General features: G+C 44.7%; 1 pseudogene; it reads right to left on the reverse strand.

Annotated features, from left to right (window-relative positions):
* Positions 1–409: 409 nt before the first annotated feature.
* On the reverse strand, positions 410–2,602 carry LOC122341288 (annotated as a pseudogene).
* Between the last annotated feature and the right edge of the window lie 8,985 nt (positions 2,603–11,587).

Genomic DNA, 11,587 nt, shown 5'->3' on the forward strand with positions numbered 1-11,587 from the left:
CTAAATCACTTGCACTTAACGCTTCATTCCACGTCTGGTGTGAACACCTTGAGAGGGAGAATAATGGGTTCATGACAGTTTGACTCAACTAACAGAACTAGGAGCGGATTGAATCTCTGAATAAACATGGCAGCTTTAGCAGAAAAAAAAACTGTGGCCCATTTGGAATCATGACTAAAACCATATTGTATCTAATCATCAGTCTGCTCAATAATAAGTAATTGTGAACAAATTCAAAAGTTTGAATGTTGAAATGATTCATCAGTCGACATAATTTGTTTTACATAATTTAATTCCCCAAAGAGTGTGTGAGATATCGGTGAAATTTCACTAATATAATTTTACAAAAAGTATCTTTACCACTAATAGTGCTGCATACAGAGTGGTTGAAGGAATGATTCGTGGCGTGTCAGTCAGGGCTCAGGTTGGTGCAGATGAAGTTGAGTCTGGTCGTGGGAGGAAGACTGACCCAGCGCTGGTCTCCGGACGACAGAATGGCTCCGACTCTCCGCTGGCTGCAGTCCTGGGGCCCGGAGCCGTTCCCAGGGGCCCAGCTCTGATAGCAGAGCACCTCTCCACGCAGCCAGAGCCACATGTTCATGCTGCAGTAGTGATGCAGACCCATCCAGGCGGCGGCGTCGAGGCTCTTCTGGCGCGCTCATCACCCGCCGCTCCGTCTGAGCGCTGGGAACAGAACACCAGCTCCGGTGGTTCTGTCTGCAGTACGTCATGGCTTCGCCCCCAGCTCAGATTCTGCTTGATGAGGGCGAACTCATCTGAAAGAGACATTCGACATTTTACCTGATGGCGTTCTCTGGTGTTTTTCACAAGCGCCGAGTCCAAGCATCGACTCACCTTCACGACAGGCGAAGGTAAATAGTTTGTCCACACGGCCAGTCTTCCCACTGACCCATTAATGATCCACTGACCACAAGCACCGTGGCGTTCGTTGCCTTGTGGTTCAGTGGCTGCCCAGTTTCTAAAGGAAGATCTGCTCTTATCGGACCACTCCCATGAGTCTCTGAACAGCCCGATCCAGGCGGCAGAGACTCCTGTGGTGTTCAGGAGCTGCTGAATCTGCTGGTTCTCGCTCAGGTTCCTCACGCTGCTCAGGTCCATGTGATTTGCTCTGCAGTAGATCTGAGCGTTTCTCCAGCTCATCCCCTGCTGAACCAGGACCAGTCCTCCGCTGTCTGCGTGACAGAACATCTACAGACCTTCATGTTCAGCCTTTGTTTACCAAAATTTTACGCACCATGCCAAATAAGCATCCCACAACTTAACATTATAAATGCAATGTAACAAACATTTTATAAAACTGATGTTATGCAAAAAGACAAAGCAACAATCCGTTAACACTTCAGTGTAGGTACAAATGAACTAGTTGCTCGTTAGCAGGCCTATTACTAACATTTGTATGTTTATTAAAATATTATAGACCATATTCTATATACCTGATTCTACTCTAACTAAAGGTTATAGTTAATTGTTTGTCAATAGTGAGAGTTGGACCCAAAACAAAAGTGTGACCAAAGATTCTTTAAAGGTATTTGTCATGAACGTCACTCACCTCCTCATTGAGTCTTGATTGTATGTCACTCTGGACTTCAATTCCCATCACCCATTAGGTTTCTAGTTGCAATTGTTCTATAATAGTTTATTATGCTAGTTTATTATGGTAACAGTTCATTTGTTTTGTTAGTTTAGGTACGCTGTTGAACTAATTTTCTTGAGAAACAATCTTTATCTATTTGAGTACAATGCAATTTAGAATACAGGAAAGAAATAAAGAAATAAGGTAATTAATTCTCCACAGTTTTGGGATATAGTTACAAGATGACATTTAAGCAGAAACGACCTGCCTTTTTGTTTAAAAGCTAATTTGCAGTGCGGTCTGTCTCGCTGGCGGAGGCATCTCTCCCGAACCTCGCTAATAAAACAACATCTTGTGATAAAAATAGTTGAAACTGATAAAAGAGAGATGATTTTGTCAACGTTGACTTAAAAACTTTGCATGAGCTCAGATCAGTGAGGTCTCTGATTAGTTTTAGTCCTAGAGTGTTGTTGAGAGACGTGTGGCTCACCGTCGAAGCAGACGAAGAGACCTCAGGTTGGTACAGGGTGCGTCACGCCACAGCCCATCCGGACTCATAGAAGCACACTCATACTGACTGCTGTTCGGCGCCCAGCTGCGAAACGTTGAATCGTGAGCCGTGTAGAGCGCAGGGTCCCCCAGAGACCACTTCCACTGACTCCTGAAGGTGTCCATCAGCCCGATCCAGACTCGGAGACCGGGTCCGCTCACGCTCTTCAGCAGCTCGCTCACTTCAGCGCTGCTGTCCAGAAGGCCAGGTCTCCGTAGTTCTCACGACAGAATCTCTGAGCCTCGGGCAGGTCATCATCGTCTCAACAAACTCAAACTGACGAGGAAAGGCAGGCTGAAGGCGGCTGCGGAGGACAAAGGTACAGCACTATAAATACTTTTATTACAGAAACAGTAAGAATCCTGCTGGAGCCAGGGATGAGAGCGTACCTGAGAGCAGAGCGTGATGAACACTGTGTCCAGATCCATTTCTGATGAGTCTGTGTGCAGCTGATCCATCTCTCTTATTCTCTCGCTCAGCTCCTCCCATCAAACCTCGTCAGACCAGACCTTTTATTCATTAGTTTCACTTCAAATCACCTTCACATTCTATATATTCACACTCAAGACATGATTTTCTTGGTCAGTGTTTCCAGCACAAATACCTAGACATCTGAGGCTCAACCAGAATTATACTGATTTTATCTTAGAAAAACAATAGCAGAATAATCAAAGTGAAATCTGGACAAAATCATGTGTCCAAAAATCCAGTTAACACATATATATTCATCTCATGATGGACACGAAAACAAACCCAAACCTAAAGTCAGTCAACAATAACAGAATACAAACCGGTTCTGGCAGAATGCGTTTATAAATGTTTATTCAATCAATAATTATATTGTTTTAATATTAGTTTCTCTATTACAGGGATTCAAACAGTAAGGGACAAATGTGTGAAAAAGCGGCCATCCAAGATGTAGAAATGCAAATCTATTTCAATAAATTCAATAAAATCAGACACGGACTATAAGAAAAATGAAATAATAGTGAAGGGTTTTGTTTAATAACTTTAGATTAATGTTTGCTGCTCTTTTCTCTTTTTCAATACGTAAATCAAACATGGCATTTGTTTGTAATTAGAATAATTAGATCTGCTGACAAAGGGCGTCTATGGTTGGTGTTTGCATCTGTAGCCTTGATATCGATCGAGATCTGGGGTTCACTGAAGAAAGAAAGAGATGATTGTGTTCTTCAGTAATAAGATGTACACGCTCTCTGTTATTTTAAAGCCTCCTATAATTCAGTTCCAGAATACTGAGGTTTCAGGACATTAATAAACTGGACACAGCTTCAGTGATCAAAAGCCTAATTTAGGTTTGCTTTACAAAGTAAATAAATATGATTTCTTCTCTGAAGAACAAATTGAATCTTGAATCTTTTTCTTCCGTCTGAACCGGTCTGTGTGCCAGAAATATTCTTAATTTCAAAGGTTTGGTGCCTGTGACTCCAGAAGTATTAAAGATGTCACAATATGTTTTAGATCCTAATAAAGGTTTCTTTGAGAGTCATTTTCAAGGATGTATAAGAGCTCTTTGTCCTGACTGTTAAATATTAGCATTTTCAGTGGATGAATAGCCAATGTTGGTCAGGCGCTGGTCATATAATTAGAATATCACCACAAATTGATTTCATTAATCCCATGCAAAAAGTGAAACTGGTATATTATATTCATTCATTACACACGTGACTGATATGTTTCCTTTCTTTTCATTTTGATGATTATAACTGACAACTAATCAAAACCTGCAAATCAGAAAATCTGAATATTACTTAAGACCAATACAAAAGAAAGGGTTTTAGAAATCTTGGCCCACTAGAAAACTCTGAGCGTGTACAGCACTCGAATACTTCTGATGACTTTCTAATTATATGAGTCTGAGAAAACTAAATCATGTTTCTCTCCACACAATCACACAAACAAACCAATATTTCCAGCTGCAAGTTTTTATTAAAGAAAACATTATTGATTACAGAAACAAAACGAACACCAAAGTCTAGAGACTAAAGTAAAAGAAACAGTAAACAGCACACAAATGGTTTTCTTAACATGATTCATGCTGATTTTACAGCCGAAGGACCTTTTAAAATAAACTGTGTTTGGTTGAATGCATTTTAGTTTTTATGATGAATTTCTGAAATGTCAAGCAGCGCTAAAATAATGTTGTTTTGTGTGTGAGGATGGATTTGATCAAATTAAGACATAAAGAGAATAAATAAAACACGTGTATCCTATACTTGTGTGTGTTACGAGACGTACTGAAACAAGAAGATGGGAAGCGATGGATGTAAAAGTATGTCGATTTAATAAACAGTTTGAAGAAAGACCAGACGGTCAGGACTAAACAGAACGGGCCTTTAAACTAAAAAGAGGTGGAACCTAATTCACTAATAATCAAATGACGAGGACGGGAACATGACCAAATAAGGAAAAAACAGGAACAAAGGGAATTGAAAGCTAAAACAGAGCCACACAAATAAACATAGTCTTTACATGTTAAGAAGGCATGACTGAGACCGTGACACTTGACATCGCATATTTCTCTGGGTTAACATTAGATCAATCAATCAATCAATCATTTTTATTTATATAGCGCTTTTAACAACACAGGTTGCATCAAAGCACTGTACAGTATAATGACAGGGATATATAGTGGCGAGAGTGACCAATTTCTTATTAAATGCAGAGACGGTCTCTGTAGTCAATTCAACGATAGTCACCAGAAGTTAAGTGTCTAAACCAAGCAAGCCAGAGCGACAGCGGCAAGGAAACAAACCCCATGCATATAGAATGGAGAAAAAAACCTTGGGAGAAACCAGCAGACTCAGTTGGGGTCAGTTTCTCCTCTGACCGGGCCATGCACTTAACCTCCAGTTCAATTTTAAACGCAGCTGTGTCCAGGTAGTGAAAATGACTTAAAGCGTGTGTGTGTGTGTGTGTGTGTGTGCATCAGGATCTGGTGATCTGTCGATCGGGGCGCATCTAGGTGTTTCTGGTCTCTGATGAACATAATCTCTGGGTGCTGATCCACCATCTAGTCTGGATACAAACTGTGAAACAGATTGAGAAAGAAACAGGACTAATATTAGCGTAGATGCCATTCTTTTTACGATGTCACAAGTACATCATTATTTTAGGAGTAGTGTTCCCGGTTCAGCAAATCTAAGTAATGCAACCTAAAAATCCTTTAACGGATTTGAATAATAAAAGGTGTGTTGGTGTGTTATATGTAGGCTAAGTTAAAAGATGTGTCTTTAATCTAGATTTAAACTGGCAAAGAGTGTGTCTGCTTCCCGACAGAGTTAGGAGAGATTGTTCCAGAGTTTAGGTGCTAGATAGGGAAAATGATCTGCCGCTCCGCAGTTGATTTTTTGATATTCTAGGTATTATCAAATGGCTGAGAGTTTTGAGAACGCAGCGGACGTGCAGGACTATAATGTGATAAGAGCTCGCTCAAGTATTGAGGAGCTAAACCATTCAGGGCTTTATAGGTAATTAATAGGATTTTAAAATCTATTCGATGTTTGAGATTGAGCGCTCCTCATGTAAAGTTACTAATACTGAAATAATCTTGTTTTGGAACGGTGTGAGGCTCCTTTGGAACAAACACCTAGTCATGGTGCAAAGGCTTTTTGTATAGAAGTCAACAAAGATTTTAGCACTGGTTCATTTCCTTTCAAAGGCTTTTGAACTGGCCGATGTTTTATTGAAGAAACCAATGCTTAATGGAGAAGTAACTGAGCATACAAAGCAAAAGATTGTAGTGTGCTCTTTGGTTAAAATAAATATTTTCCACCATGTTTAAGAACAGTTCCTTTTAAAAACTATTGAACTAAATGATGCATCATTAAAGTCTCATAGGTTTAATGGGCAGGTGATGATATTTTGTAACTGATGCAGAACTTAATGAGGATCTTCAGAATGTGATCAGCGTAGGAAGAGTTTGACGCAGGTCATCATACATTTCTGTTCCACGCGAGAGATTCACGTTCAGAAAGAATCCATGCGCATTAAGAGACTCTACGTTGGCTGAGAGAGCTCAGTGAGCTGCTTACACTCAGAAAACTGCACACGCAAGTAGAAAAAACACCAACAAATCAAGAAAGCATCAGTTTGACAGCAGGAGCTGGCAGCTCTCAGCACAAACAAATCAACCTCCAGATTCATTTGATTGTATCTGATGATGAACAGTTCATGTATTTTCTTTGTAGCTGACACATAGATTCTGAGGCGCTGGTCCCGCTGGCACGAGGACGCTGGAGACTCCAGGGCATCCCCAGACTCAAATATAGAGCGCTGGCTGATTTCAGCACAGTCTGTAAGTGAAGTGACCAGACATCAAGATGTCATCCTCGCTCACATGAAACGTCTGGTGTTGAGACTAAACACCAAGAAAAGTGTCTGTTCTGCAGCTCAGAGAACCTTATCTGCGGTGTGGGTGGGATTGGACCACAGTGCCCCCGCATGTCATCTGCTGGATCGAGTCAATCCTCACTGCAGCTGTGAGAGTCACTCAGTGTCAAGCTGTTTAGAGACTGCTGGGTCTTATGGCAGCTAGGTCCAGCGTGACACGAGACCCCTACAGCGGAACTTCAGAACTAAGGTATTTTCTTTGCACGATCAAAGCGTCACGTGAGAGCTGTGCATGCTTTAGACACATGGAGAAACCTTACAGGGAACCCTAGAGAATCTTACATCAGGTGCTGGGAGCCTCACTGCTTGGGGGAGCGGTCCTAAGTGAGCGGTCTGAGTGAGGCGGTCTGTGGAGCGGTCCTAAGTGAGCGTGATCCTGAGTGGCGGTCCTGAGTGAGGCGGTCTGTGGAGCGGTCCTAAGTGTGAGGTCTTGGAGTGAGCAGTCCTGAGTGAGCGGTCTGTGGAGCAGTCCTGGAGTGAGCGGTCCTGAATGAGGGGTCCTGGAGTGAGGGGTCCTGGTGAGCATTCCTGAGTGAGTGGTCCTGAGTGAAGCGGTCCTGAGTGAGCCCAGGGGCCTCCCGATGACGTCCGATGCCCACTCCTAGAAAGTGTCCTCTAGAGCCTGCTTCTCTCCAGAGAGTCATCCTGTTCCTCCGCCCTAAGGGGAAGAGTTTAGCCCAGATAGCCTGGGGCTGCAGATACCTGCCTCCTCCACCGCTGTGGTCTCAGCCCATCATCCGTATGATACGAGCCCCTCCAGAGTCTCGGGCCTGGAGAATCCTCACCTTCACCTCTCAGCCTCCGAGGCCTTGACTTCGCCTCAGCCCGATGACCTTCATGGTCCCCCCACCGATCCACCAGCTTCACCGGCCCCTCGTCTGTCTGGCTCTGACCTGGTCAGGTGTCGACCCGCAATCATCTCAGGACTCCCACAGAATAGGGGCCCTTTAAATGTGATGGATGCCTTTCATGACTTAACTGAAGATGAAGGCTCTTTCTTGCATGAGTCTTTTATGATAAAGTGATATAGAGGTATAGAGGTTTGTTATGTTAAAAAGGTTTACAGTAGTTTTAACAACTAGCCTTTAATTATTTTAATATGAACTGCATGTAGTACATACCACATTTCTGTGCCACTGACTTTTGATGACAAAGAAATAGTGCATGACAAAACACATTGCACTACTTCATAAGATTGCTTCACTACTAGACTTTTTGCTCAAAGTAGTGAATTAAAGAACAAACAACTCTTTTAGTGATTCAAAGCTTATGACACAAGTAGTGTTTTCTCAAAGGAAGGGCTTGAATAAACCTTCTTTTCTAAACATACACTTGAGCACATGTACTTTAGAATATGTTCTTTAGTACTTCCTAGTAAGATGAGCAGCTCGGTATGTGCTAAACATAGCTAGAGATTCTTACAGATCAGTTCTTACCTCGATTCTCTCTGAGAAACACTTAATAATGATACCGTCATTAACATGCTGTTTCATGTTTTTGAACAGCGGATCATTTTGTCTCAGGAGAACCCAGACACATGACGTTATCGTAACGGTTCAGGCTAACACGTTAAGTTCCTTCTTCAGGAACTCTGAGCTGCGCCACAAACGGCAGGAATGCCTTCAGCGTGAGCCGCTCTGAACCACGTGTGAAATTCTGTCCAATGGAGGGGAGCGACGTCATGGGGCGAGATGATCGCCACCGACCAGGAAGTATAAAGTCACGCTTCTGCGCGGCCGGCGCCAGCTTTCTGCTGTTCAGCAAGCGCTCTTTGTGAATTGTCTGTCTATATATTGTTTGTCTGTCCAGTTTAAATATATTATTTCAACTGTTAGACATGGCTGAGGGCCTTTAAAAAGAAAGTCTAAGAAAAGACACATCAATCAAATCAATCAATCATTTTTATTTATATAGCGCTTTTAACACACACAGGTTGCATCAAAGCACTGTACAGTATAATGACAGGGATGTATAATGACGCAGAGTGACCAATTTCTTATTAAATGCAGAGACGGTTCTGTAGTCAATTCAACGATAGTCACTAGAAGTTAAGTGTCCCCAAATCCAAGCAAGCCAGAGGCGATAGCTGCAAGGAAACAAAACCCCATGCATACAGAATGGAGAAAAAAACCTTGGGGAGAAACCAGACTCAGTTGGGGCCAGTTCTCCTCTGGACCGGACGCCCAGCACTTAACTTCCAGTTCAATTTTAAACAAGCCAGCTGTGTCAGGTAGTGTAAATGACTCTAGTGTGTGCGTGTGTGTGTGTGTGTGTGTGTGTGCATCAGGATCTGGTGATTGGTCCACGGAGGCGCATCGAGGGGTGTTCTGTCTCTGATGAACATAATCTCTGGGTGCTGATCCACCATCTAGTCTGGATACAAACTGAAAACAGATTGAGAAAGAGACAGGACTAATATTAGCGTAGATGCTATTCTTTTTACGATGTCACAAGTACATCATTATTGTATGGAAGTGTTCCCGGTTCCAGTAAATCCTAAGTAATGCAGCCTAAAAAAATCCTTTAACGGATTTGAATAATAAAAGGCGTGTTGGTGTGTTATGTGTAGGCTAAGTTAAAAAAGATGTGTCTTTAATCTAGATTTAAACTGGCAGAGTGTGTCTGCTTCCTGAACGAGTTAGGAGATTGTTCCAGAGTTTAGGTGCTAGATAGGAAAATGATCTGCCGCCACTTCCAGTTGATTTTGATATTCTAGGTATTATCAAATGGCCAGAGTTTTGAGAGCATGAGCGGACGTGCAGCAGGACTATAATGTGATAAGAGCTCGCTCAAGTATTGAGGAGCTAAACCATTCCCAGAGCTTTATAGGTACTTAATAAGATTTTTAAAATCTATCTGATGTTTGATAGGGAGCCAGTGCAGTGTTGACAGAACCGGGCTAATATGATCATACTTCCTAGTTCTAGTAAGGACTCTGGCATGCTGCGCTTTGGACTAGCTGAAGTTTGTTTATTAAGCGTGCAGAACAACCACCCAATAAAGCGTTGCAATAATCTAACCTTGAGGTCATAAACGCATGAATTAATATTTCTGCATTAGAGGTTGAAAGCATAGGTCGTAATTTAGATATATTTTTAAGATGGAAAACGCGGTTTTACAGATGCTAGAAACATGATTTTCAAAGGAAAGATTATGCGGTCAAACAGCACACCTGGTTCCTAACTGATGATGAAGAATTAACAGAGCAGCCATCAAGTGATAGGCTGTGTTCTAGATTATTATGTGGGGTTTTTTTAGGTCCAATTGTTGTCCCGCCGCGTTTCAAGTGGTGTGCTGATCTCTGCCCTCACTATATCACGGGTGGGGACACACACAGCTTGTGCGTGGCGTGCCTGGGGAGCGGAGCACGCTGCATCAGCCCTCGAGGGGATTGATTGCCTGGGCATTGTTTGCAGCTACCGCTGCGTAACACTCCGCCTCCCGGAGGGCTCTTTCTTGAGGAGGGAGCCTTCACCAGTGTTCCCAGGGATTCGGGACCCGCCAGCCGCCGAGGCGGAGCGAGCGCATCTTTGGGGATCACAGCTCGATCTGGCGGAGGAGATGGAGACGGGCTCGCCTCTTTTCTGTCAGAATACGCCAGATCAGGCGCTCGATCCTGTGTATGAAGTTCGAACTTCGGCTTCTTCAGCCACAGGGAGACGTCCACCTGTGCTCGCTCTTCCTCCGAGGAGGTCGATGTTGACGCGGTGGGACGATGCGCCACTGCACACGCCCAGTATGAGGAGCTTTTAGAGAGTGTTAACTGCATGGTAGCTAAAGTTAAACATTGATTGGCCTGGCGAACAACACGCTGAGCCTCAGAGATCTAGATTAGATGAAAAGATTTCTGAGAGCAAGGCAGCCAACCTCTAAAAGGAGCCTTCTGTTTTTCCCAGGCCTCCACAGTGAGCTGGTGGGAGGTCCTGGGCGAGAGCCATCTCTCCACTCGTGTTTTCTCCCCACTGCTGCTGATCATTTCGGCAATGTGGCGGAGTCTGGCTGGAGTCTTGCCTGCACACCATGCGCGGTGTTGCAGGCATATCAAGCCAACCTGCTGAAAGAGGTCGCGGCGAGGAGAGAGGGTCAAGTCCGATGATATTGCAGAACTGCGCCGGACCGCTGACCTCTGCCTCCTTGCCACAAAGGAGACCACCCGTGCGGCTGTGGGACGGTCTATGGCATCCCTTGTGTCTGGAGAGGCATCTCTGGCTGACCCTATCCGACGTGAAAAGAGAGGGACAGGGTCTGCCTATTGGGCCGCTCCTGCAGCCTTCTGGCCTGTTCGGCCAACTCTGTCAACGAGGTCGTCGACAGGTACCAGGAGGCTCATAAACAGGGGCGGTGTTCAAAAGTATCCTCCGCTTCGACCTCGGGGCATCGACGAGAGATGCCCTCACCGCGTGCCCGGCTCCTCGTACAGGCGAAGGCAGAAACAGGCGTCGCCTCGTTTCCCCCTAAGAAACAGCAGGGGCGAAGCAGCGCTCTGGGCCGGGACTTCCGGGTCCAAAGATCTGAGGGTCTTTCTGGACAGGAAGATCTCGGCCAAGAAGCTTTCCCTGATGCTAGTGGCACAGGGCTTCTGAGGGCTGCCCTCTCCTGGGAGGATCAGGTTATGCATTCGGCACCGCGTTCTCTCCTCAGGGCCTCAGGGAGTAACTCCGCTGTCTCTGCCTCTCGTGCCAGAGCACAGAGCCTTCCAGCATGTCTCCCAGCCGGATTCACCCGGAGAGTGCGCACGGCCGGGAGCGCCGGGCACCTGCAGGGGTCCCGTTTACATCTAGCCCGGTGTCTGCCTGCCGGCCCAGCCGCTCAGGCCACCAAGTTACCTGTATCTCGCACTCCAGAGGTCAGCCTCGAGGGGCTGATTCCCTTAGTAGATTATTTAGCAGCGTGGGAAACTTCTGCCAAATGTATCTCAATGGGTCATGCAAACGAGTAGAGAAAGGCTATCGACTTCAGTTCGTTTTTCCAACCACCGACATTCAGTGGGAGTCACGACAGAAGTGCTGCCCTCAGCAGGCTCGTGATGA

The sequence above is a fragment of the Puntigrus tetrazona genome, chromosome 3 (assembly GCF_018831695.1).
Source record: "Puntigrus tetrazona isolate hp1 chromosome 3, ASM1883169v1, whole genome shotgun sequence".
Lineage (NCBI taxonomy): Eukaryota > Metazoa > Chordata > Actinopteri > Cypriniformes > Cyprinidae > Puntigrus > Puntigrus tetrazona.